The sequence below is a fragment of the Tursiops truncatus genome, chromosome 1 (assembly GCF_011762595.2).
Source record: "Tursiops truncatus isolate mTurTru1 chromosome 1, mTurTru1.mat.Y, whole genome shotgun sequence".
NCBI classification, from domain to species: Eukaryota; Metazoa; Chordata; class Mammalia; order Artiodactyla; family Delphinidae; genus Tursiops; species Tursiops truncatus.
The window spans coordinates 138,490,836-138,517,641 of NC_047034.1; the positions used below are offsets into that span (position 1 = coordinate 138,490,836).

General features: G+C 51.5%; 1 protein-coding gene and 1 long non-coding RNA gene across 13 annotated transcripts in view; one reads left to right on the forward strand and one right to left on the reverse strand.

Moving 5' to 3' along the window:
- Nucleotides 1-26,806, forward strand: part of SSBP3 (single stranded DNA binding protein 3) — a 164,904-nt gene that overhangs the window by 6,579 nt on the left and 131,519 nt on the right. The gene's annotated exons all lie outside the window — the stretch shown is intronic.
- Nucleotides 20,816-22,864, reverse strand: LOC141276006 (uncharacterized). Its single transcript, XR_012324754.1, has 3 exons — nucleotides 22,840-22,864; nucleotides 21,471-21,686; nucleotides 20,816-21,393 (listed from the first exon to the last, which is right to left on the reverse strand). It is a non-coding gene; the product is annotated as an uncharacterized lncRNA (long non-coding RNA).

Here is a 26,806-nt window from a genome sequence, read left to right on the forward strand (position 1 = left end):
AAAAATATTTAAGAAAATGAAGAAAAGGAACCCTCTTTTTCTCTTTGTCCTCCTCAAATTTTCGTGTGTTCTCTCCATTCTCATGGCTACTATCTTGTTCACCCTCATCTTTCTTGCTAGAGTTATTGCTGAAGCCTCTTTGGATTCCCTTCCTTTTGTCTGGGGTGAATGCCTCTCTTATCCGTCACATCCTGTCCACTTTTCAGCTTCTTTGTGGAGGACTTTGGTGATAGTTTGCTGTACACTCTGATCACTCCTTCATCTCAGTGGCTATACAAACCACCTGTACAAACCTTTGTTGGTGGCTTTCCATGTGCTGGGCACTCTAGGTTCAGGCTCTCATTTCAAGCTGCCAGTGGCCCTGGGAGAGAAGACATGTTGCTAACTCCATTTTGCAGATGAAGAAACTGAGACACAGAGAGGTTATCATAGTTGTAAGAATTAGGATCCAAACTCAGGTCATAACTGACTCCAGAATCTGTGTTCCTAACACTGCCGAGACTTGGCCGCACAGGTCCGTGGCAAATGTCACCCGTTTGCACCTATTCCTGCTAACTTCTCAGTCAGGTTTGTCTTTCTAACCACAGCTTATTCATTTTTTCCATGCCAGAGACCATTCATCTAAGAGCTATTCATTTCTGTAGCTCCCACAATACCTTGCACATAGTAGGTACGCATGCTAAATGAATGAAGGTATTAAGGAACTATGGGCAAGAAAAAATACTCATTTTTGGGCATTTTGGTAATTTGGATAGTCAGTAGAATATTGGAAGATGTTCTTTTAGTGACTCGTTTTTGCTGGGTCATCTTGAGCCAGGTGATTTTAATGTGGGTTGACTAGTTACCTTAAATCCTTTTTAGAAGATAAAGTGGAGTGCAAATAAGAGCATGCGGTAACTGGCCTGTTTTCAATCAAGGAGATTCAAAGATTCTCATGGTTTGTCTGTGCAGCTCAGATATACCCGCCTGGGCCTCAGTGGGTAGTGAGTAGTGAGTGTGTGTGGGGCATGGGTGAGGAGGGACTCCTGTGGGGCTGGGAAGGTCCTCATTCGGGAAGATCCTGGTCTCAGCTCTCCTAGAGAAATGAATTTGTGTCCCTGGCCAGTGGTCTCTCCTTCCTGGTGGTGGGTCAGTTCAAGCCAGGCTACAGGGCCGGGAATGAACCAGGTGACTCAGCGGTGGGAGAGGGGGTTTAAATTTTCTCTGAATTGGTGAGTTTTTATTTGAGTCACAGTCTATTTTCCTCCACACACCTGGAAACTTCAGTTTGCTTGGCTCATTGTGTGTAAGCCGGAGCACCCTGATGTTGACCACACGTAATGAAGAGCGATGCAGGGTTTGGTACCCAGAATGTACTTTTCTGAGAAATTGGTTTACCTGAAGTCAGAAGAGCCCAGAGGCCATGGGAGGAGCTCGCAGGGACCCTGCCTGTGGTTTCCTTGCTGTTGCCCAGAGGCCATGGGAAGAGGCTCGCAGGGACCCTGCCTGTTGTTTCCTTGCTGTTCCCCTCCGGCCAGGGCAGAGGTTCTCTGGTAAAGCCCTTGGGTCCCCTTGGGTTCTCTTAGATGCCGATGTCTGTCTGGTCCTGGCCTTTTGTGGAGTGGACAGTCCCTCCTACTAGCTCAGCGCCTCTGAGTTGAAGGTGCTGGAGAGCAGTGACCCTCACATTGCTGTACTTTTCAAAAGGCTTTTTCAGTACATGGTTGTGGTTTGGCTTCACAGCTGTCTGTTGGTCAGGTTTTATTATTTAATCTCACTCCCATTTTACAGATGAAGAAACTGAGGCCTAGAGTTTAGATGGCTTGTCTGAGGGCATGTAGCCAGGAGGTGGCAGAGCTGGGACTAGACCCCACTCTTCCAAATTCCACCTCTGAGCTTTTGACAACCGTCATTTGATACAGAATTCCTGCAAAACAGAGGGAAGATATTATCATTTGACCCAAAGTGTGCCCATGTATAGTCACTGAAGAAATAAATTTAGCAGAGAATTAAACTGAAGCCCCTGAGAGGTGAATTGCAGAGTCACTGGCAGAGGTGGGACCTGGCCTCTGAGAAGGGAGTTTGTTATGGTGCGATGGCTCTTTTGGCAGGGAAAATGTGATATAAAGCTATGGCCTTACCTTCCAGAAAACGCATGTATCCCCACTGGGGAGACTTTGTACATGATTTCAGGAGGTTCATGGCTGCTGTCCCCTCTGTGATCCCCAGTGAAGAATGTGGGGTGCCAAGTGGATGTGGAGTCCCCTGACCTTGGCGAGTCGTGGGCCTCAGTTTCCCTGCTCTGAAGACCTGTGGTCCCTTTCAGGTCAGCCTCAGTGGGGCTGGCTCTCTTACCCCTGTGCTCCCCCAGCAGGACTCAGCTGACCCCCCTCCACTCCCAGCTGTGAGCCTGTGTCTTCAGGCGGGTTGGTTAAAGTCGGAAAGCGCCCCAGAGTCCTGGGCGTGGACGGGAGCTGAGGTATTTGTGGCTCTGTGGCAGGGGTCCAGCGTCCTTGGTGGGTTTGAAATAGCAAAGTGATATTTGAGAGGACTCTCCTTGGATGTGCCGAGCTAAGGTTCCTGCCAGGCGGGGAGCGTCCCCGCCTGCCAGAACCCTTTGGGGGCAGGGGTGTGAGAGGGTGGCAGCGTGGGCAGGAGCGGGAGAAGGCTGCAGCTGGGCTCTGAGGAGCTGGGGGTGTGCTCTCCCCCGCGATAAGCCGCTCTAGCTATCTGCCCAGAGGTCCTGGCAAGTTCACGGCGTTGCCTTTGGCTCTGACCCTTGGCACCCTTGTGTGGCGGATTATAAAAACAAAACATACACACGGTTGTTTCCCCCCAGCCCCCCATTGGAGCTCAGACTGTGTGTCGTGGCCTTTCTTCGGGCTCCCACCCTGTTTGCTGCAGCTCCTCTTAACCCCCGAGGCTGCCAGCCTCCTCTATCGGTAGCTAATTAAACACTAAATGAGTAACTGGAATTGCTTTTTGCCAGAACCCGGGCAGTGTGGCCATCTTAATGGGTTTCAAGTGGCTGCAAGACCCCAAATTGCAAATCCTTGCCCTTTATTTCAAGGCGGGAGGTGGGGCGGGGGGAGCAGGGGGGACCCAAACAAAGTTTTTGGCAGTGGTCACTTCATTTGAACTCCAAGACCAGCCGTGCGCTCCAGTCTGTGCATAATGCCATCTTTGTTAGCTAAGCCTTTGCAGACTTGGACCAAGAGTTAGCTGTGTGCCATTCACCGCTCTGAGGGAGCCGGGAGACACCCAGCTCGATTTTCCAAGGCAAGCTGCTTCTGTAGTGGGGACCTCGGGCCAGAGCCTCCTCGCCCCTTCTCTTGACCTTCCCGCCTCTGTGGGTGAGTGTGTGTGTGTGAGCTTAAGAGGGAGCGGTGGAGGGGAGGTGTGTGTGCTTGAGGGCCTGTCAGCCAAGATAACAGAAATGTTACACTAGCTGTAGCCTTTATAATAGCGTCTGGGGTTTAGAGTATTTAGAAAAATTAATCTTTTTTAGCTTGGTAATAATTCTGACCACGGCACAAGTGCATTAGACGATTCACATAAACTTCTTTAATACATGTTTCTGGGAGCTTACAGCAGATAGACAATAATGATTGTTTGTTTTTGATTCGCCAGGGTAATGGGGTTTTTTGTAGACTGGGCAAGATGAGTTTTAGGAATGTTTCTCTCTCATGTTATACTTTTTTCTCCCCCTTGGACCCTGAATCCTCTGGATTTTGAAGGGTTTGGGTTCTGACTGGTGGCTGGGATGCACACCTGAGTTCCAATTCCTGCTCTGTCATTTCCTGGCAGGGTGGACTTTCGGAGCCTTGGTTTCGCCATCTGTAAAATGGGGAAATGGTGAATCCTTTATGGGTTTGTTGTGAGGGTTAAGTAGGATTATATATGTAAAATGGTTGTCTCTCTGTGGCCAGTGCTTGGTGAGTTTGTTTCCTTTCATTTTTTTTTTTTTTTTTTTTTGCGGTACACGGGCCTCTCACTGTCGTGGCCTCTCCCGTTGTGGAGCACAGGCTCCGGACGCGTAGGCTCAGCGGCCATGGCTCATGGGCCCAGCCGCTCCGCGGCATGTGGGATCCTCCCGGACTGGGGCACGAACCCGTGTCCCCTGCATCGGCAGGCGGACTCTCAACCACTGTGCCACCAGGGAAGCCCTTCTTTCTTTTTATATCCCCAAAGTTTCCCCCAGAACCTTTTAATATGATGGAGATAACAGCATGTTTTTCTGGAAGAGCAAGTTGACCCTAGGGAACTGGATACATTAATTTCCCGATGATGCCCTCCGGTGCCTGGGCTCCTCTGATGTGTCATTGAGTCCTCCCCCAAATACCAGTGTCTTGTCTCCCCACCCCCTAGACCCCTGCCAGGGCCAGAGCAGGCGGTCCTGGCATAGGCTGGCACTGATAAATGCTCCCCTGAGACGTCTGTGCCCCTTATCTGTGTCGGACAGAGTGGTCCTGTCCCACTCCCGTGTGTGGCTGCCGCGTTGCTGAATGGGAAGAGCATGCAGCTTGGCACGTGCAGAAACCTAGATGCAGATTTCGGCTTCACACCCCTTGTCAGCTGCGGGGGGCCGCCACTTTTCAAGGTCTGTTCTCTTGACTGTAAGGTTGGCACAAGGGTCATACTTGCTCAGCCCACTGTGGGGGTAACAGTGAGAAAGGCGTGGAAAACTGTCCAGGGAAGGTTACCTGTGCGGGACAGTGCTGTGTCAATATTTGCAGGGATGACCAGCCTCGAAAGCCCCGCAGTTGGGGTCTTGTCTTTGTCCTCTTTTTTTTTTTTTTGTGGTACGCGGGCCTCTCACTGTTGTGGCTTCTCCCGTTACGGAGCACAGGCTTCGGACACGCAGGCTCAGCGGCCATGGCTCACGGGCTAAGTTGCTCCGCGGCATGTGGGATCCTCCCGGACCAGGGAACGAACCCGTGTCCCTTGCTTCGGCAGGTGGACTCTCAACCACTGTGCCACCAGGGAAGCCCTCTTTGTCCTCTTTGGTACATACGTTGCCCTGGCTGGCCTCGGGCCTCACTTCACCTTTGAATTGAGTGAGGAGTCCCTAAAAGGACCCTTAAGGAGAAGGTGAGGAAGGGATGTGTCAGCCATTGCAGGTCCACGGGAAGCTGGTTCTGGGTGCCCGAGGCCTTGGTCAGCTGGCCCCCAGACCAGGAGCAGAAGACACTGCCAAGTTTTGAGGTGTTGATTCAGTCCAATTACCGAGTGCCCGCTCTGCTCCATGTCCAGTGGAGGAGACAGATGCTGCCCAGGATGCGCTTGTGTGCTTAAAAAACCTTCTCTTTGGAGAGCCCAGGATGCAGAACATCACGACTGGTCATGGGAGTAGGTAAACAGCCCCATTCCCGTGTGGTGGCCGGGAAGGGTATTTAATGTAGTATGTGTAGGTAGCAGGGTTGCAGGTGGTAGAATGGGAGGTCACGTCTTACAAGGAGGTACCCTGAGGCCCAGAGGGGAAAGATGCCCCACCTGAAGTCATCAGTAGGACTCAAACCTATAAACCGTATCAGATTCCATAACTCTTTCCTTTGCCCTATGCCGTCTTGCTGCACTTACAAGCTGTGTGAACTTGGGGACCTTAATTAACCTCTCTGTGCTTCAGTTTCCTCAGGTGGAAAATGGGGTTAATAAAGTATACCTGCCTCATGAGGTTGTTACAAGGATTAAATGAGTTTATGTACGCACACACACACATTAAACACGCACACACACGCGCACACACACACAATACATATTGTGTCTGGTACAGCGTAAGTGCCGTAAACGTGTGCTTTTTTTTTTTTTTTTTTGGCGATGCCACGCGGCTTGCAGGATCTCGGTTCCCTGACAAGGGATTGAACCTGGGTCATGGCAGTGAGAGCACCGAATCCTAGCCAGTAGACCACCAGGGAACCCCCTGTGCTCTCATTCTTATTATCTCATTTCAGGCCTGGTATGAGTCCTGGCTTTCTGATGGCCGAAAGGGGGGGCAGCAGCAGAATGATGCTGGTGTGAGAGGTGTGCTCCTGGGATACGTGACCCACCTGTTGGTTGATTAGCACTCTGGACCCCTGGGTTTGAATCCACCTTCTTCAAGCAACCGCGAGTGACTGGGGGTGGGGTTCATACATGCAGCCTCTAAACCAGCCCCGCTGCTCGTGAGGATGAAGTGCCGACGCGTGGACGCTCCTGGCCAGCGCCGGCCTGTGGTGTTCAGTCAGTGTCCGTTCTCTACTCTTGTAGCCGTTTCCCTTGCTCTGGGAATCTGGAACTTCCCCAGGCCCCTCTGACCCGTCCCTGGTGCTTCTCCTTGGTACTTAAGATGGGTTTTTTGCTCCAGCCCTGCTGTAGAGCACATGCCAACCTGGAATGTGGCTGCCTCTACCAGGCCTGCCAGGACCACCCCTAGGGGAACACCCGCCTTTTCTTCTGTCTCCCCCCCGGGAGCTCTGTGACTTTTATTCATTTGCTATTTGCTGCCTGGAAGTAGAGTGATGGGGGTCAAGGTTGTATCTCTTCCTCTCCCTCTTCTAGACCGAAAGCTCCTGAGGGCAGGAGCTCTTATCTCCACCCCCTTTCTGCTGCCCCTGCTCCTGGGGCCTGTTGCAGAGTTTTGAGTAAATCCTGAGGGTGGTGAGCTAGGCTCTGGGCCTTGAGAAGTGAGAAGGGTTTGATCCCTGCCCAGGGATCAAGTATGTTAAATATGCGTTTTAATGGAGATGGACAAGTGGTGAATGGTAACTGTGAGTCATGACCCGTTAGTGCTTTGTGAGATCAACTTAGTGGGTCACGAACTGGCAATTACAAAAAAAAAGAAACTCTGGGGCTTCCCTGGCGGTCCAGCGGTTAAGACTCCACACTTCCACTGCAGGGGGCACGGGTTCGATCCCTGGTCAGAGAATTAAGATCCTGCATGCCGAGCAGAGCAGCGCAACCAAAAAAATCAAATCAAAAAAAGAAACTCTGTATCGCAAAGAGTAAACATAAGCATTGTTTCGGGAAACTTCTGTTTTCAGCAATTTATGGGTGCCTATAAATAAACACGTGCCCTGGGTTTTCAATGTAAAATTTGCCTTGTTGCGGGTCTCAGTCTAAACTTTTTTTTTTTTTTTGGTGGTACGCGGGCCTCTCACTGTTGTGGTCTCTCTCGTTGCGGAGCACAGGCCTCGGACGTGCAGGTTCAGCGGCCACAGCTCCCGGGCCTAGCCGCTCCGCCACATGTGGGATCCTCCCGGACCGGGGCACGAACCCGCGCCCCCTGCATCGACAGGCGGACTCCCAACCACTGCGCCACCAGGGAAGCCCTCAGTCTAAACTTTGAAAGCTGCTTACCCAGAAAAGGCTGAAGTTGAATCTTGGGTCTTATAGGCTTGTGTGACTTTGGCCAAGTGGCAAGCGATTGCTGACCTCAGTTTCCTGATGGGTAATAAGGAGGGCGTCATTCCCACCTCTGAGGGTTCTTGGGAGACTTGATTCCCTGCCTTGCTTCCAGGTGGTGCCTGGCGGTTCCTGGGGACCTTTGCCTTTCGTTTTTGCTGCCATATTCTTAGTTCATGGAGCCTGTGAGAGGTGCCCAGCAGATGCTTGCTGAGTGCTGAACAAGCAGTGGCTCCCACTTGAAGTCCGTCGCTTGTTTCTGCTGGGTGGCAGCTCCCTCTGCCTGTCTGCAGTTGAGGTGGCAGCGGGGGCGTGGGTAGTGGTGGTGGTCTCCAGCCCCTTGTGGTGGTGGTTGTCTGAACATCTGCAGGGCTCAGACTCTGGTCGCGGCAGGAATCTTGAGAACAGGTCTCAGGGCATCCTGTCTGACCCAGCTTGGCCCAGCTTTCAAAATTCCCTGTCCCCTCCTGGTGACAGCTGTTTGCACAGCTCCGAGGCAGGCTTTGTGTCCCTCGCTCTTTGTGTGTTTGGGTGAAGCGCCTGACATTTCACTTCTGTTTTATAGTCCTCTGACCTTAAGAAGCACAGCTGCTCCCTGGGGCCCCCGTCTGAGGCTTTCCTCTGATCCTTCTCTCCCAGTCACAAAAGGCTGTTTGAGAGAACAGGCTCTAGGGTGGCAGCCCTCCCCACTGCCCGGGATGCTGGCTGCAGCTTTGCGAGTTCTTGGGATGGACAGAGTGTGGCTTTGCACACTGGCCCAGGATAGCAGTCTGCTGGTGGGCAGTTATTCCTGTGAGCCTGCTGCATGCATGGCCCTGTGCTGGTTGGTGATGGGACTAAGGCAGTGTCGCGGACAGCACAGAGGATTTGGACTTGGATAACCGGGGTTCAGGTTCTGATTCTTCCAGGTGGCCTTGGGTAAGTCATTTGGCCTCTCTGAGGCTTGGTTTATCTGTGATAACAAATGATGTGAAACAAGGCTTGGTTTTGTTTTTTTTTTTGCCTCTCAAGATTTTCTTTGAAGCCAGGTGAGAGCATATAAGAATGGTTTGTAAACTGTGGTCTATTTCAAATGTGAACAAATCGTCAAATCATAGAACGTATATCAAGAAAGAGCCTCTCAATTTACAGAGGGGGAAACTGAAGCTTGGGGTAGAGTGGTAGCAAATCTGTGACTGGATGGGCCCCTGATCCCTGTGGCAGCCACTGACTTTAGAAAACCTGCACCTGGGAGGTTGGCGCCTGGGTCTGCCTCTGTGCCATTCGGTAGGAGTTTGCAGCTTTTTTTGGGAGATGTCGTGGGCTTCCCATGGCTTTGGCCATGCGGCCAGTGCTGAGGGGGCAGACGGCCCAGTGGGCAGGCCTGGTGCCGGGCGTGTGCACGCGGCCGCTCTGTTCTGCTGTCTTTTAGAAGGCTTCCAGGAGAAAATGTTATCCTCTCTCTGGAGGCCCTTCCTCTTGGCAGTGCCCACTGGTGTTACACGAGCGGTTCTGGCCACAGCTCTGGGCGCAGGTTTCCCTGCAGGTCTCCGGGCTGCGGAGCCACTTCAAAAGGGGATTTTACAGCATGACAGGGAATTTCAGCCACCGTGTTATCTCCGAATTGGCCAATTGATGGTTTCAGCAGAGCATTTCAGCATCGGGGAAGCCAATACAATTTGAGTTAGTCGTGATGGCTGCCACTTTAAATACCACACTGACTTTCCGTCAGCGGGCTAACGCGCAGCACAGGGCTTCACAGAAAACCTGATCACTGGAGTGCTTCAGTCGATTCTGACCCCAAGCTACGGAAAATGAACTTAAATCTAGTGGGCTGTCGCCACATACTTTCTTCAGCATTACTTTGCTAGCAGCATCTTTGTCAAAGGGAACTGGAATGGAAGAGAGCAGGTACAGATCACCGTGTTTGCCTGTGGCCTCACCCGATTTGAGCGAAAATCTTCCGGGGGAGTGAGCCGCTGGGAGTCGGGGTGGTGGTTTCCTGGTGAGGGATGAGTTACTAAACTACAGCGTCGTGGTTTAATAATGATGACTCTCTAGTGAAGGAAACTGGTGTTTATTGAGCACTTACTATGTGCCAAGTTTTTATTTTTTTTTAAAGTGTTCTTATTCTCACCCTATTCAGGCTGGGTAGGGGACAGGACATTCCTCCCATTTCATGAAGGAAGAACTGATAACAACAAACAATAATTGAGTGCTAACTGTATGTCAGGCACCTTTCTAAGTGCTTTGGGTTTTATCTCATGTTGTCCTCAAAGCAGCCCCGTGGATCAAGTTCTGTTTTTTGGGTTTTTTTCCTTTTAATTATTATTATTATTGTTTTTGGCCGTGTTGCGTGGCATGAGGGATTTTAGTTCCGCGACCAGGGATCGAACCTGTGTCCCCTGCAGTGGAAGCACGGAGTCCTAACCCCTGGACCGCCAGGGAAGTCCCTAAGTTCTGTTTTTTTGTCCTATTTTGTAGAAGAGGGAATTGAGGCAATAGAGGGATTCAGGAATGTTGAAGGTGTACTTAAACTAAAGTGCTCTGTACTGCTCTACCATGCTGTTTCCCTAAGAGTTAATACCAGATTTGGCATCTTTGCTGCTTAAGTAGTTGGTGACCCACTGCCCAGCCCTGGTGGGTCTAGGTGGCAGGACTAGGTGGGAGCGGTCCCAAGGGGGCAGATGACCCGAAGCCCTGTCTGTGGGTCGTGTGGTTCCTTATCAGCGCTGTGCTTCCCAGAGGCAGAGGGGCTGGGCTGGTTTTCAGTGACCTCACCCAGGAAGGAGATATTTTGCTTCAGGCTCATCATATACCTTAAGGAAGAGTTTCCCCATCTCTTCACTTTTAAGCCTCCCTTTTATTAATCCCCTACCACCCTGTGTGGACTCCATGCTTGAAAATATTTCATTTACAAATAGATTATATACATCGTGACCATTAATTTTACTGAAGACATAGGAAAAACAAGAGCTATATAGTTGCTGATTAGAGCATTTCATCAGCTCAGAAAAAATTGGGAATTTGGGATTTATTTCAGCTGAGGTAGACCCGATTTTGGTGTTGAATTAAAAAAAAATATCAGCCCGACTCCAGAGTCCGTGAAGTTTTTGAGAGACCTGGCTGGAGTCCTCAGGCTGGGAACCTCTGACTTAACGTCTGTGCTTCCCCCACCTACCTAGCAGTGTAGGTGGCTCCTTCTAGCTGTGTTCTAGAATGGCCAGAGTTGGGCTCTGGTGGAAGAAAGGCCCTCACGTTCTCCCCTGAGAGTCAGGAGGGTCAGAGGTCAGAGTTTGCTCTTAGGTCATCTACCAAAGTTCAGGCAGGGCTTCCCTGTGAGGGAACATGTGGGTTGGAAAATGGACACCACAGGTGTAAGCTCCTGGGTGGAGAGCTCCCACCTCTGGAGGATGCTCCAGAGCCCCGACCCCTACACTCAAGTACCATGTTCCCTGCTGTTCTGAGCTGGCAGCCAGTGGAGGAGATGGATGACTGGACTGTGAGTCCAGAAATTGTTCTTCTCAACCAAGCTCCCCCACTTATTAGCTGTAACCTTTGAGTGGCCATTGTCTTCTTTCTGGGCCTCAGTTTCCCCATTTGTAGCATGGGGACAGGGAGGGATACAGAAGCGATTTCTGATGTAGCAGTGACCAGCCTTTATTGCACACTTACCCTGGGCTAGGCGCCGTGCATGGGCATGCCGTCTAGTCCTGTAACTCTACAAGGCAGGGGCTGTTTTTATCCCACTCCTTTGATGAGTAAACTTGAGGCTCCAAGATGAAGTCATTAGCCTTGGTTATGAAGTCATTAAATAACGGAGCACAATTTGAACCCAGGGCCCCATTCCTAGTCTTTGAGCCACACCGTTATTTTAATAAACTTTAGGATGACTTTGAGAGATGAGGAACCTTGGGGAAAAAAAATGTTCTTAGAAAGAATTGAATCATTTCTGTAGAAACCCGTAAACATGTGTCTTAAAAAAAAAAAAAAAAAGATGTTAGTGACAGTTTGCTTCCCAGTGAGATGAATGCAGATAAACCTATTTTGACTGTTAACTTATTTTGTTGCTTAAAAGCCAGTGACATGTAGCGTTGAATTTATTTTTCTTCACAGCGTTTAAGTGTTTGCCCCTTCTTGAGTGACGTGTGTGAATCTGGGAATTGCCTGTACTTTGGGGATTGAAGCCGCTGCTCGCACTTCAGGATTTTGCCTTAAGAGGGGCGACTCGGGGGAGGATTTGTGCGGGCGCAGGGTGGAGCTGAGAAGTGGCTTCCCAGCCACGCGCTTACCTGAGTTTCAGGGTGCCGTTGGAGCCAGAGCTCACTCCGAAGTTGGGGTCACGGTGGAGAGCTGATCGCAGGAGTCTCTGTGACTAGAAGCCTAAATATTTATTCTGTTCTGTCCCTAATGAAAACAAATTGTCAACAGTTGTTCAGTAACTGACTAAATTAAAATCTGTAATTAGTCAATTGGATTAAAGAGTTGGCACAACCTGATTGTATCATGCTGGTTAGGTTATTAAGAGAAAGGGTGTGATTTTTAATTACTGAATGCTAATTTTGACAGTTTCAAAGAGAAACAGACGTGTTTCTCCCCCCTTTTCCTAATTTTGAATGGTTTGGAAAGTAAAGACACTCGATGTGTAAATTATGTTTTTTTGAAGGAAAATAATCCGAGAAGGCCCTTCTGTAGAGTAGAGGGATTTTAGTTAAGAGGCCACATTGGATTTGGTTGAAAGGGTGAGTTGGAAATCCTTCCTTTCTTGAAGGAAGGATGGCCCGGCGTTTGGCAGCTTTGCTCTTGCTTTGAATGAGAAGTTGGATTTCACATTCAAGCAGTTCAGTCATTGAGTTAGAGTTCTTTTTAGTGTCTCTCCCAGTCTCTCACCTAAAGGGGGTTTTCTGACCGGCGTCCTGGAGGCGAGAGGCAATAGGAGACAGAATCCAGTGAGGACACTACTGTGTGTATGAAGCACAGTGGGACCGCAGAGACACCACCAGCACCTGTGAATAACATCATCAGACTTTTTATAAAGTATTTTCTGATATGCTGAGCAACCCAGTGGGAGGGACAGGAGGAATGAAAGTTCTTACTGCTCTCCTTTAGAACTGAGGCAAGTTGAGAGCTGGGGCAGGAGGGGCCCAGGTGTGGCGGGTCCAGGCGGGAATGGGCTGGGGGCTGGTGGGGGAGGAGGGTTGCCAGCAGACAGGCAGGAAGGGAATTCTGTTAGGTAGTGGTTGGGGACAGACAGAGGCCAGAGAGGAGAGGGGCTTCTTGCCGGGGAGGAAGATGGAATCAGAAAGTAGGGCCTGTTTATGGATTTCAGGGTACAGAAAGCCAGCCAGAGAGTTGAGGACGAATTGGGTAGGCCAGTTGTAAAATGGAGCGAGCCCTTCTTCTGTTTTGTTTTTCTGGGGGATGCTGTGTTGTTGCCTCCTCTGTGAGGCTGGAATATGGGTTGTAAGCAGCCTCGGAACTGGGAGTGAGGTCTGAGCTGCTTCTAGCCACAGACCCCAATGTATAGCCTGGATCCCTTCATCTGCAGAGGGGCCCTCCCTTCTCCCCCGCTACCCCCCAGCTCCTGGGAGTTCACAACATGGTCTGCTCTGTAAGGTGCTAGGGCCGTGGGTCATGTAAATTGGAGAACCTCAAGTCTCAGAGGAGGTCTAGGGATCACTGCAGGAAGGCCACCCAGCCCTCGCTTCTCCTTCCCTAAGTTCTGGGGGCAGCAAGAGGTTAACCTCGGCTGCTGGGCTGCCAGCTCCTTGAAGCCCTTCGGGCAACCTCCCTGTCCTGGGGAAACCTCCCAACGCCCTAGACCCTGTGCGTCCAGGAGCCACATGAATGGTGTCATCGGTGTTGAAGCACAGGCTCGACTTTCTGCTGGCTGGGTTTTCCATGATCCTTTTTGGAAGCACCAGTTAAAATGGCCTTTTTCAAGCACCAGTTTTCAAGATTTAGTATTAGAGCTGCTAGTGATCTAGAATGAGTCATTTTTTCTCTTTGTTTTTAAAGGAAGCAATTTTGCTTTTTGTGTCTGATGGATATATGGCAGGGATGCTGGGAACCAGGGTACAGAGAACTGGGTGAAGCCACCTGGGTTCAAATCCCTACCTGGGCCTTTACCACAGTGTGGCCTGTGCCAGTTGCTTTATTTCTGAGCCTCAGTGTCCTCATCTGTAAAACGGAGGTTGCACTCAACCTGCAGTGCTGTTTTGTGGCAGTGGTGCAGAGTGCCCTAGAAGATGCCCGGGAAGTATTTCTGGAATGCCTGAATGAGAGACTGAAAGGTAGCCAGGGTTCTTGGGAAGGTATTCCTTCTTAGGGAGCTGTGCTGGGTATGTTTAGACGCGTGAGTAAATGAGAGGAAGAGAATAAAAAGCAGGAAGCATTTACAAGTGGTGGATTGGTGTGTGTTCTGAATTTGGAATTTCTCTTTCAGACTCAGGATCCACAGCCAAGGTTAAAGAGGTGGGGGTGTGTGTGTGTGTGTGTGTGTGTGTGTATGTGTGTGTGTGTGTGTGTGTGTGTGTGTGTGTGTGTGTGTATGGGGGAGTGGATTGTAGCAAATAGAAGAAAGGAAGTGACAGTGCTGGGAGAGAGTTTATTTTAAAAGCTTCCCCACTGATAGATTTGTAGCTCTGGGTAAAGAGGGAAGCTTGTAAAACTTGATTCATTTTCTTCCCAAAGTCTGTTTTTGGTGGGGACTGGGGGTGAGGATGGAGCTTCCAAGTGCTTTTAAGTTAGAAGTGTTTGTGTGTTTCCAGTGCACAGCATGTGCAGGGCCAAGAGCCTTGTTCTCACCGCTGCTCCCTGCCCCCAGACCATCTTTCCCTTCGCGGAACGGAGTGCCGGTTGCGGGGCTGTGCTCTGGTCTCATCTAGGGATGAGCGAGGACTTCCTGCACTTGCGATGACTTCCTACTTCCTTCCTGGCCTACGCTGTCCAGAACAGATCGGATTCGCTCTTTTCTTTGGATTAGGAAACATGCCCTCCCCCTTCCCTGCCCAGGCCTGCTCTGGAGACATGGACGGGCAGCTGGGGTGACCATTAGACAGTGAGGAGCTAGGGTGTTTCCTGAACTGTAGGTCTGTGTGAGCTGTTCAGGAATGAGAAGCTCCTGCTCCCAAGAAGCCACTGCAGAAATGGAAAGGTGGTCAGCAGGGAGAGCTGAGGAGGTGGTGGACCTTGTATGTTGGGAAAAAAATTTGGGTAATTTGGAATGTTTCTGTGTTGGAAAATAAAAGTTATGACTGTGTATTTCTGTCATTAGGGTAGAGTGTGAACCCTGAGACTTAGATACAGAATGTTGCCAGGCTATAGTTAAGGAAAGGAAGGGCCAGGCTACCTACCTCAGGGCCTTTGCACAGGTGTTCTCCCTGCTTGGAGCACCTCTCTCCATTCTCTCTCTCCCTGGGGGATCCCTATTCATTGTTCATGTCTCAGTTTAGATGTCACCTGTTTTTTTTTTAGTATTTATTTGGTTGAGCTGGGTGTCAGTTGCAGCAGGTAGGCTCCTTAGTTTCGGCACATGGGCTCCTTAGTTGTGGCATGCAAACTCTTATTTGCAGCATGCATGTGGGATCTAGTTCCCTGACCAGGGATCGAACCTGGGCCCCCTGCGTTGGGAGCGTGGAGTCTTTTTTTTTTTAATCTTTATTGGAGTATTATTGCTTTACAATGTTGTGTTAGTTTCTGTTGTACAACAAGTGAATCAGCTGTAAGTATACATGTATCCCCATATGCCCTCCCTCTTGAGCCTCCCTCCCATCCTCCCTACCCCACCCCTCTAGGTGGTCACAAAGCACCGAGCTGATCTCCCTGTGCTACACGGCTGCTTCCCACTAGCCATCCATTTTACATTTGGTAGTGTATATATGTCAGTGCTACTCTCTCACTTCGTCCTGGCTTCCCCTTCCCCCCATGTCCTCAAGTCCATTCTCTACATCTGCGTCTTTGTTCCTGCCCTGCCACTAGGTTCACCAGAACCATTTTTTTTAGATTCCATGTATGTGCATTAGCGTACGGTATTTGTTTTTTGGGAGCGTAGAGTATTATCCACTGCGCCAGCAGGGGAAGTCCCTGACATCACCTGACTTTAAGAAAATTCTCACAATCATCTTTGAGCCCATGGGCTAGGACCTGTAAACTTGGGGGCTTGACACCTGCTGGCTTGATACCCAGTTCATATTTGTGGACTGGAAGAGTGACCAGGAAGAACCTCCACCTCCCAGGGCCCTGTCTCTGTGTTTGAACGGCTCCCTGAAGCCTCAGTGCCCTCAGAACATGTCCAAGTGTGGCTGCCTGCTTTGAGCCCTGGCCTTGGCATTTGCCTTTCTTTCTTTCTTTTTTTTTTTTTGGCCACACCGTGTGGCATGCGGCATCTTAGTTCCCCAACCAGGAATCAAACCCGTGCCTCCTGCATTGGGAACGTGGAGTCTTAACCACTGGACTGCCAGCGAAGTCCCTGCCTGTGTTTTCTGAGATAGGTTTTTGACGTTGATGGAGCCTTAGACGTGAAGTGTCCTCAGAGATGTGTGCAAAAATGACCAGTATTGAATTATCCCAACTTTTGCCAACTTCTGAGGTCTCTCAGACTGAAAGCCCTGTGATTCTTCTCTTGCCCGGTTTTTGCATTTTGTGAAGAGGATTGAGGAGTGGGTGGGCAGGGGTGTGGTCTGGAATCCTGAACGGTGTTACTCAGCTGGAGTCTTAGGGGGATGTTAACCTCAGATGATGGGAAACAGCCTGGTTCTGATTCCTCTAACTCCCCCTGCTTATCTGTGCAGGAATATTTTATGATTTGACCCCCTGTAATTCAGGGTTGGTGGCGATTTTATCAGCCCACACAAGTCTACAGTTGACCTTTGCATTATCTGAGAAGACTTGTGTTTGCTTAGCCACGGAGGATAAACAAGATTCCAGGGGGCGGCTCAAGACTTGGGCTGTGGGTTTTTTGTGCAGCAGCAGTGTGGCTTCTAATTGCCAGTGGCTCCTATCTGTGCTTCGGGGAAGGTCTTGGCCACACCCTGTCAGGGGCGGGGTGGGGGGAGTGCTTCTTTGGTTCCAAGCTGGCCATTCAGGCTTTTCCTAGAACATGAAATGCTCACTCCCTTTAAATCACCCCTTTCTAGTGAGGCTACCGTAATGATATCAGTTCAGGAGAACACTTTATCCAGAATCCACTGAGGGGTCAGTGCACATACTTGTTTTTCCCAGGTATTCATCTGGTCAGTCTAGTCTTTCCTTTGAATAGCTGATGCCCCTGAGATGTGGCTCCAGACGAAAGGACGTGGGCCAATTCTTTGTCCTCAGAGAGCTTACAGACTACTCTTGCCTTTTATCTGGGGCTCATGTGTTTCAAGATGCTAACCGAGCATCTTTAAATGGGAGACATATCCTGCAGGTTCAGATGGGCTTTTCCCCCAAGAAGGCACCGGAATGCATTCTAGCCTCCCCTCGGCTGCCGCTGCTGCCCCCAACCGGAAAACAGCCGGGTTGCCCTTGGCTCCACCTGCCCCAGCCCCCTGTGTCGTGCCGGCCGGCTCTGATTTTTGGACTGGTCACTTGAAGAGAACTTGAGTGTTTGCTTCTTTGTCTGTAAAGTGATGGTAAAGGATACCTTTGTGGTCCCGGTGTCTAGTGTGTGGCTCCACGGAGCCAAGCCATCCAGGACCTCGTCAAGGTGTGGCTAAGAGATGGGAGAAGGCGATGATTTGCTTGCACCTTGGAGACAGGAGAGGAGTCGGAGTAAAAACGTTCACGTACGGCTGTTACTCTAGTGAAAATTTTTGAAGAATTGGTTGCTGGAAACACAAATCCACAAGGACATAAACTAAAAGAATGAAAGGTACGCTGGTTTTAAGGAAGCTTTCAGGGGTCTACATTCTCTCCAACCTGAGTTAAATTTCCTAGGCTTTACCAAAAACACAATCTCTCTCCTTGCGGTTGGGGGCTGGGCATTGCAGCCAGGCCCAGGCCACCTCCGAGGCACAGGTGCCTGCCACAGTGCCACCCTTTCCGGTGGGTGAGTCAGTGAGTTTATCCTGGAATATCCCGCCCTGGGGAGGGCCAGGGTCACGGGTTGGGGCCACTCTGGGCCGCTGTTTCTCAGGAAGCCGTGTTGGCCCCATCCAGAACTGCCTCTCAGACTTGAGATACACATGGATTCTTTCCTACTCCCTTTTTTCTTCCTGAAAATGTTTTTTAACTCGGAGCATGTGTCACCGCAGAGTTCTTTTCACAAGGACAAAAGCTGGTTCTGATCCAGAGCCGACTGTGGCCTGATCCTTGGTCTGATTACTTGGCGGGGCAGTTGCTGGGGCTTGACCAGGGTGTAAATGGGACTCAGCATTGGGCGGGTGGGTGGGGAGAGGTGAGGAGGAACCGTGGGGAGGAGCTGCTGTGACAGTGAAGGGAAGGGCCGGGGGAGGGGTGATTTAGCCTGTCCAGGCCACAGACAGCGCCACTCCCCTCCAGAACAGCAGCATCTGCTGCTCTGGGTGAGGATCTGCCCCTGACCCTGATGCAGGAGCCACGGCCACCACCAGCTTGGCCGTCCAGCCCAGCCCCAGACCAGACCACACAGGAGGGAGGAACCTGGAGCAGCTCTCCCAGCCTCTCTCTGGTTGATTGGCCCGGCTGCCTTCTTCCTCTTCTGGGTACAGGCTCTACCACTCCTCAAGCCCCATTGTCCCCACTGCGAGCCTAGGAGTGTCCCTCCCCAGGTCCCAACAGATGCGTGAGCCCCCAGTGCCTGGCGCACAGTCGGTACTCGTAAAAGTCTTGGTTTAAAACAGCGTGCGTGAAGGACTTGACGCGTTACGAGTGATGGTCTTTTGGGAGGGCGGGGACCGTACTGCCACGTGTCGTGCCTGGTGCATCGCAGGTCCTCCACTCTTTGGATGAATGGAGTGGTGTCCAGAGAAGCAGGGCTCTGGCGTGGGCAGCAGCATGGAGGGAAGGAGCCAAGCTTGTTTGCATAGGAGGGCTGTGGTCTCTGGAGGGGGCTGCTCCAGTGGCTCCTGGCTCTCTCCGCCTGTCCCTCCAGACAGCCTCCTGGCCTCACCCTTTTAACGGCCCCTTGGTTGGCTGGTTGGCTTGACCTCAGTGTGGATGTCAGATCTGCTTTGTTAATGTAAAATGCGGGGGCGTCCTGTCTCTCCCTTACTAAAATCAAAATCAAACGCAAATTGAAATAAAACAAATCAGGAGCTGCAAGGAAGACAGCCCCGAGGTTTCCCTGACTGTGGCACTGAGAGCCAGACAGTCAGGGTCTTTCTGGTCTGACCTTGCCTGCGTTTCAGATTTTGCCATCTTTATTGCAGACCTCGCCTTGGTGCTTGGCACGTTCACCGTCACTACAGATTAATCATTACAACCTCCCAGTGAGGTAGGCAGTGGTGTAAAGGGGAAAAACCCCAAAGGACCAAGCACGTGGGATTTTAGAAAGCATCTGAGGGTGCAGAGGGGCCCCGGTGTGTGTTGCTGGTGAAAGCCCCCGCAGACTAGAAGAGCCGGCACCTTGCTCCTGCCATCTTGCTCCTGTAGAGAGAGTATCACGTCTGTCACTGGCTGACACTTTGAGGGTTTTTCTTTTCTCCAAATAAATAATTCTTTGTCTCTCTTCAGGGTGGCAGATCAGGGCTGGAGAGAGGCAGCCGATCAAAGGCAGCCTTGCTGACTTTGAACAAGTGGGCTGAGGAGGGGGTCTGGACAGGGCGGGGAGGGGGACGATGACGAGGAAAGCCAACACACTGCAGAGGCAGGAGGAGTGACACCTGACGCCACCACCTCCTAAAACCTGTGATCATGCATTTCTTGCCTGGGGATGTGTGAGTGAAATATTAGGCTCAGTGGAGAGTTCCTTCCTCAGAGGAGAAAGCGGGCTCCCTTTTCCTGTCCCTTTGTCTCTTGTCGCCTTTGTCCCAGCCCTCCAGCTCTGAGGCCTCCCCTCCCCCCCCCACCAGGTTCCTTCCTTTGTGCCCCCGCCACTCACCAGCGAAACTTAACTCGGGCCTCCAGCCTGCCTGAGGCCCCTGCCTCCTCTGCTCCCCATGAAACAAAAGTAGCTGGTAGGTCCTGGCCTGGCTGTCATCACGAGGACTCAAAGGAACCAGGCAGGGGCCTTGGCCCCCAAAGGTGGTGGTTAGTTTTGAAGGTTGCCACTGGCTGTTGGCCGCCCCTTCGGAGGGAGCAGTGTTACTGGGGGCACCTGCTGCCCTAGTTAGAGCGGTCTGGGGCTGCAGCTGTAGCTGGGGGACCCTCTTCCTGGTGAAGCCCCTCTTTCTCCTGCTCTGAGTGGTCTTGGGCCTTTTCACTCATGAGTTCTGTGTGCAGCCCCTAGAAATAAGGACCTGCTGAACTCTAAAAGAGCCAAACCTACACTTCTGGGTACGGAAACACCCACCTTTGTTAAAAGATTGTGTTAATCATCTTTAAGCAAGCATTAGCAATCACCTGGGGGGTTAAGCAAAGATTGGGGGAGAAAAACAATGTTGGGGGAAAAACCCTATCCAGTAACTTAATTTGCTGAGTCTATGGGAAAGGATGGGCTTGATTTCATTTTTCATGATGAAAATGGGAACTTCAGCGCTTGGTTTCTAACCTGATGGCTTCCTGGGTGGTGTGGCCCAGCGCGGGAGAGAGAGAGGGGCCTGAGGCCTGCAGAGGGGGTCGCTGGAGTCTGTGTGCATCTGCGATGCAGAGCAGAACTGTGGCTGGTCGGTGTGGCTTCGTTGTTGCTGGCGTGGTTCTCCCTACTTAGAATGTTGGAGTTCCTAATTTAATTACACATGTTTAAAGTGTGTCCTAGAAGAGAATGCGTAAATTTAGAAATATTGTATTCTGCCCTCAACTTGCATAAAAAGTATTTTTCTAAGTTTTCACATGCATTTTTGGCATCAGTATCCTAAATGTTGTCACCACAGCCACTTCTTATCTTCTGACCCACCTTTCTAATGTGTATCATCCACACTCCATCTAAGTTGTTTGAGATAATGTGTTTTCAAATTTACTTATGATTTCTGTCGCTAGGAATTTTATCCGAAAGCCACAGGGACTCATGATAAAGTTTAGACAGTTGAATTTGTAAGATTTGTCTCCTAATTCTATTGCTGGAAATGCTCCAGCAGATAGGAGACCCCAGTTCTGATGCTGGAGAGTGAGAGGGGGGCACCCTTCCTGAGCGTCCCTGTGTGACCTTGCTGTTTCTCTGAGCCTCGGTGTCCTCCTCTGTAAAAAACAGAGGATGACAGTGCCTAAGGGTCGCTTCTCAGGGTTAAGTACGTGAGGAACGCACAACAGTGCCCTGTATACAGCAAGCACTCAGCAGACGCATCGTTGGAGGTTGGACTGGTTGGAGCACTCTGGCCCTTCTGGTTTGTAGAGTGACTTTGAGGGCTTATCAGGCGAGGCCTGGGGGCAGCCCTTGTGGGGAAAGCCAGACAGACCATTGTGCGTTTTGGGAGTGGGAACTTTCCAGGGGAAAAGGAAAGGGGTTGCAATTTCAGCTGATGAGAACCCAGCAATGGGGTGAGGTGAGGCCTGTGGACCCCTCCAATCGTCCCTGTGTCCTGTCCTCTGGCATTCCCAGAGTGGAATGTTTTAAAAGTCCTTGGTTTGGGGCCCCTGTGCCCAGGAGGTAAGAGAAGCCTTTACCAGTCTGTAGTTGGGACTCAGAAAACATTTAGGCTTTGTCTTTTAATGATTTTTATTTCAAAGCTGGCAAAAGCTCAGCTGGAGGTGTAACAGGCACTGGGTTCTGCGTGTGCCCACAGATGTCTGTCATCATTGTTGTAGTCATTGTTTGCCATCTTGGGGCTGCGGGTGACAGATGACACTCACACCCCCCAGTTATTGGTTGGGATGGAAGCTCCTGGGATGGACAGTGGCCTCGGTGTCTGTGTCATGCGTGCCCAGGTTTACGGGGCAGATTTGCATCGCCGTTTGCATCGCCGTTTGTCAATAAGTCCTGCTTTGAATATCCACCTCTGATGCGCCACTGGTGGAGGAGCTGGGATTCCCAATTTAGACGCTGACGGTAATCTGAAACTGAAACAATCAGAAGTGTGTATCTCATGAAAAAAAGAGCAGGGGGGTTATTAACAGCTCGGGCCGGAAGTTGTCACCTGGCTGCGACTTTCCAGGTGGATGGCAGGGGTCCAGACTGAGCTCATGTGGAGGGTGCCACCTTGAAGCCAGTTTTCCCTCTTCAGATTATTGTATTTCGTTGGGAGAATTGGCGAAACGAAACGGAAACGGGCCGTGTGTTTAGTTACTTTGCGAAGCTTTGAGCAATGCATCCCTTCTTCCATTTGTGAACTCGGTCCCTGGGTTAGCTGTTGCTGGCCCCAAAGTGAGAAAGTAAAATGGAGAAAGAGGCTGGCAAGGGTAAAACCAGGGTAAACTTAATGTCAAAAGACTAAAGGTCTTACAGGAGGGGGTGGGGGGCAGGGGCCTGTTTCTTTTCTGAGTGGGTAAGGCCTCAGGGTCCGTGTGTGTGTGTGTGTGTGTGTGTGTGTGTGTGTGAGAGAGAGAGAGAGAGAGAGAGAGAGAGAGGGAGTGAGGGAGAGAGTGGGAGAGAGAGAGAGAGAGGGAGAGAGAGAGGGAGAGAGGGAGAGAGGGAGAGAGGGAGAGAGATGGAGAGAGAGGGAGAGAGAGGGAGAGAGAGGGAGAGAGAGGGAGAGAGACCGACGGACAGCAGAGCAAACCTAGAGACCCAGAGCTAGGAGTGGTGGGCGGCTCAGGCTCGGGGGAGGGGTCACTATTTGCATAACTGTTGCTCTTCGGGATTGTGATGGGGGATGGGAGGCTAGCACAAAGGCACTTTCCTCCCTCTCCCCTCCCTGACCCCTCCTTTCCCTGTCGTGCTTCTTTCCCTTTTCTTCCCCTCCATCCCCTCCCCTGCCCCTTCCCGTGCCAGGCCCCTGAGCCTGGTCAGCACCACCTGTACCCCCGCTAATGGCACAGGGTTGGCCTTGCTTTTGTTGCCCAGTGGACAGGGTTTTACTGCCCCGTCTCCAGTTGCGGGCAGGGCTACCGCAGACGCCTGTCAAGTTAAGATAAAGTCCAAAAGGAAGGCCTCTGGCTGTGCACGTCTCTCTTTAAAGACTGGTGCTTTATAAAAACGGTTTCTGTGTGAGCTCTCAAGTTCTTGCCCCCATCATCTTTTCTGCCTGGAGGCTGGAGGCTTTTGGAGGGAGACCATGTTTGGTGTCCCCTCACATAAAGTGGTTTTCCGGGGCTATTTCCTGTGACCCACAGCATGATACTTGCTGGAAAGGAAGGGGGCTGGTAGCTGGGCTGTCCCGTAGCAGCTTCAACCAAGCCTCAGGGAATCCCACAGAGATGAGGTAGAGACCCGTGTACCAGCGTGGACGCGAGACTCACCCCTGCAGACCCTAAACAGTAATATCTGGTGGGTCCACCACGCACCTTTGCTAAACCAGTAAACGAATGGGCACATGTCATGTGACCCCAAACAAAAATAAATACTACCTAGCAGTTTGCCATCCACTTCTGGGCTTTTCTGTTTAGCATGTCTGTGTATCAGGTGCCTTCTGGGAGGCCTGTCTCCCTGCCTGGGCCTCAGTTTTCCCATCAGTAAGATGGTGGTGATATTTCTTGCTCAGGCTGTCATGAGACTCAACTGAGATGCCCCATGATGATTATTGCCATAATGCTGAGCACATTGAGCCCTCCAGGCTGTGAGCAGAGCGTCCTCCCCATCCTCTGGGGACATAGGGACAGAAGCAGGCCCTGAACAAGTAGAGAACCACGTGGCAGAAAGCTGCTGGCAGTGCGGGAAGATGACCTGAAGGGGCAGGCGGGGTCAGCATCCTCTGCCTCCCTGTTTGTTTTGCCTCAGGACAAGGTTATGTGTTGTGAGGTCAGACTCCTAGGTTGTACTGAGGAGGTAGGTACCTATTGCCATTGACATCTCCCCGGGGGTGCCCCCTCCCCCACCCCAAGATTGATCTTTGTATTTATGCTCAATTTGTGGTCCTTTCACACAGTGAGGACTGAAAACGTTTTAAAGCAAGTTCATGCCTTAGCAGCCAGTTAGCTCCCTGACACCCCAAGTTGGGTTGGGTGGGGATGGTATTTGAGCCATCAGCTTCAAACCCCTCTGGGTTCCTGTGGGGCTGGGGCTGTGTGCTTGGTATTCCTGGCAGGTCCCCTGCGGGGAGTGTGGGGTTGCTTGGCATCCTTGATGCCAGGCCGGGTGGAGGATGGAGGAGAGGGATGGGGAAGCTTGCTCCACGCGGTACAGTTTCACTGACTGCTTGGTTTCTCTGAGCCGCAGCTTCTTTACCTGTGAGATGGAGAGAATGTAAGTATCCATTGCAGGATGGGTTGAGGGTGGTTGGTGAACAAATTTCACTCCGGAAAACGGTGGGTATTTGGCATTGATAATCCCGGAAAGGCTTGGACAGGTCAAGAACTGATGGGTGGGAGGGGTAGGGCCAGTGGCGCTTGAAGGAATTGATGACGCTGCCCTTTGTGGTTTGTCAACGGGATTAATAACAAAGGTCACTGGGATGAGACAGCTTTCCCAGGGTGTTTGCTCAGAGGGGCCATCTTCCTGGAGCCTGTGCCCCCTGGTGAGTAGCTGTAGGAGTGAGGGGTCAGGCCTGCCAGCCACCTGGTTGCTCTGGCCACTGGCTCCAGACACCCCATTTGCTGCCCACCACCCGATGCCCTCACACATTCCCACTCTCCTGCCTCTTAGCTGCTCCTAGAAAGCTGCTTGGATGGCTTGGCACTCTCCGAAGGTGGGCTCCCAGCCCCATGCCTATTGGCCCTTTGAGCCCTCCAGGCAGCTTTTCTTGGGAACTTCCCAGGTGCCGGCTCTCAGGGGAGGCATCAGTATTAGCCTGTCTTTCTTGTCGAGTAGGCTTACAGTCTAGTAGAGATGACAGAATGAAAGCAATTAATGGTCGCTGCAGCTCCAGTGGTCCCAAATCCCACACACCCCGGAACTGGCTCAGCCCAGGGTACTCGGCCTGGACACCTCGGTGTACAGCCCCTAGGTATAAATAGGCTGGTGGGGGAGGGGGTCTGCTGAGCTAGGGTGCTGAGAGGCGTTCTTGTTTTTTAAAAACACTTGCCGGGCCATCTGAATCCATCCCGGGCACCCGCAGAGGCCTGATTGACTGGATTCCCTTAACCCTTCTCAGCTCTATAACCAGAATCATGGAGAGCGGCACCCGCTTTTTATAGAAGTGGAAACTGAGGCCCAGGCGGGGAAGAGGCTGCCTTGAGTGACAGAAAGGGGCCCCAGAGGCTGTTGAAAATTTCCCTCCAGCCCTTAGCAGCGGGCTGGTAGGTCTCACCTTGCTCCCAAGGCCGTTACCATTAGCAACCAACTTCCCCTGTTGGTTCTGGGGGCCCTCGAGGGGAAGAGGGAAGAAGGTGGAAGCCAGGCTGTCAGTCAGTCAGGTGACATTTGAGTGTCTGTGTCAGTGGGTTAGGGCTGGTGACACTGTGCGGAGGGCCGGGGCATACCAGAGTCATCCAGTGCACAGGCGAGGTCTTGCTACTAATTGTTCCCAGTACTGGGGAAATTACATGCAGGGACGCCTTGCTTTGTGCAAAAAGATGCCTTCCTCCCCCCCCCCCCCACCCCTTATACACACAAAAGAAATTTGGAGAGAAGCAAAGACAAAGTAAAGGCTAAAGTAAGGTCTGCTTGGGTCAGGCAGACTTTGCTCTTGTCCTAGTCCAGCTGTTCTCTAGCTTTGTGGACTTGCATTAATTGCTTGGCCCCGCTGAGCCTCCGTTTACTCACCCATAAACAGGGATCAAGGCACAGGTGTTCATTAGCAGCGCTTAGCACCGCCTGACACCCCTGAGCCCTCAGTAAGGGGTTGCTACTCTAAGAAGAATTGGCAACCTGTGGTGGGTGGGTTACCGTTTATTGAGTGACATCTAGGTCCTGCCAGAGGCTTGACACCCAGGGGATTCAAAGCTGGGTGAGGATCAGGTTGGTTGTCGTCCAGAAGGGCAGACAGATCAATTGACGATTGAATAGGCAGGTCATGGTCAGTGCTGGGAAGGGGACACAGGCAGAATCTGAAGGCAGCCCAGAAAGGGGTGTCGCTGGCTGTTTCAGGGGCTGGGAGGGCTTCCTGGAGGGGATGTTGCAGCTGGGCCTCAAAGAACACAGGAGAAAGTGGAGAGGAGGGCCTCTGAGGCAGCTGCAGAGCTTCGTCTTGAAAGATGTGGACAGTGGACGTTGATAGCAGCTGACATTTCTTCAGCTCTTAGTCTGTGCTGGGCCCTGGTCTGAGTGGTTTGCATGTGTGAAGTAATTTAATTCCCAAAACGGACATTGTGAGGCAGATGTGATCCCTTTTTGTAGTTCAAAAACTGGGCCATAGGGAACTTAAAAACGTTTTCCAGGCTCACACAGCATGGAAGACCTAGTGTTCAACGCCCGAGACTCAGGCTCCAGAGCCCACACACAGGCTGCTTGAGTCACTGCCTTGCCCTACAGGACCCAGGACTGGTTGTTGGGAGATAGATGCTCGTTAACTAGTGGTATGACCCACTAGTTGGGCAGGTTGAGGAGTCCCCCACCTCAGTTTCTTTATCTGTAAAATGAGAATCGCCCATTTCCGTGAAATGAGATGAGGTTCTTGGGTGGAGTGTGCTCTATGGGCTACATTCGCTGTCAGCCCCAGCTGCTTGAGCAGGCCATGGTTGCAAGGTAGCCGATATTCAGTCTTCTGGCAGCCCCCTCCCCAGCCCCTGCTGGCTGTCCTTGTTCAGGAGCCTGTGGGACTGGGGCAGGATTAGATGGAACGTGGGCAGAGTGCCCAGCACAGCACTGGGAGGCCATAGCCCCTGGAAACAGTAGTCATTTTCATGATTCTGTCTTATCTCTTCATATTAGTAATTACTATTGATGGTCCGCTCATCAGTCCTGTGGGGTGATTTTAGCCACACTTTATTGAAGAGGAAACAGCTTCGTGGGTGAATAATGCCTCCAAAGTCACAGTAATTGGCAGACACACTGAGCCTCCCAGTTGGGCGTTTCGCACCCCTGTCCTGTGGTACATCACGGGAAGGCTCCAGCAAACAGGGCTTCCTCGGAGACGGCCTTCCAAAGCACGCTGGTTGTGGAACGTGAAGCATGCTCACGGCATGTGGTGTGCACACACACTTTTTCTCTCACTTGGGCGCTTGAGCTCGTGAGAGTGTCTCTGCTCCACCAGCAGCACAGGAGTCCTGTGTGCTGGTGTGTGAGCACACCCTAAACCCAGTCCGGACCCTGGGTACTAAGTCTTCCAAGAACAGGCTGCTCCGGCCCAGATAGTGCGGTGTTTACCTGCAGGGCGACCCGTGTGGTTATAAAAACAAAGCAGTGGGAGAAGTGTCCATAGCTTAGGGGTTGCCTGGAGACCCCACCCCCCCACCCCTGGCCCTCTGGTGCCCCTGTGGGTGGTCTTCTGGCAGCCAC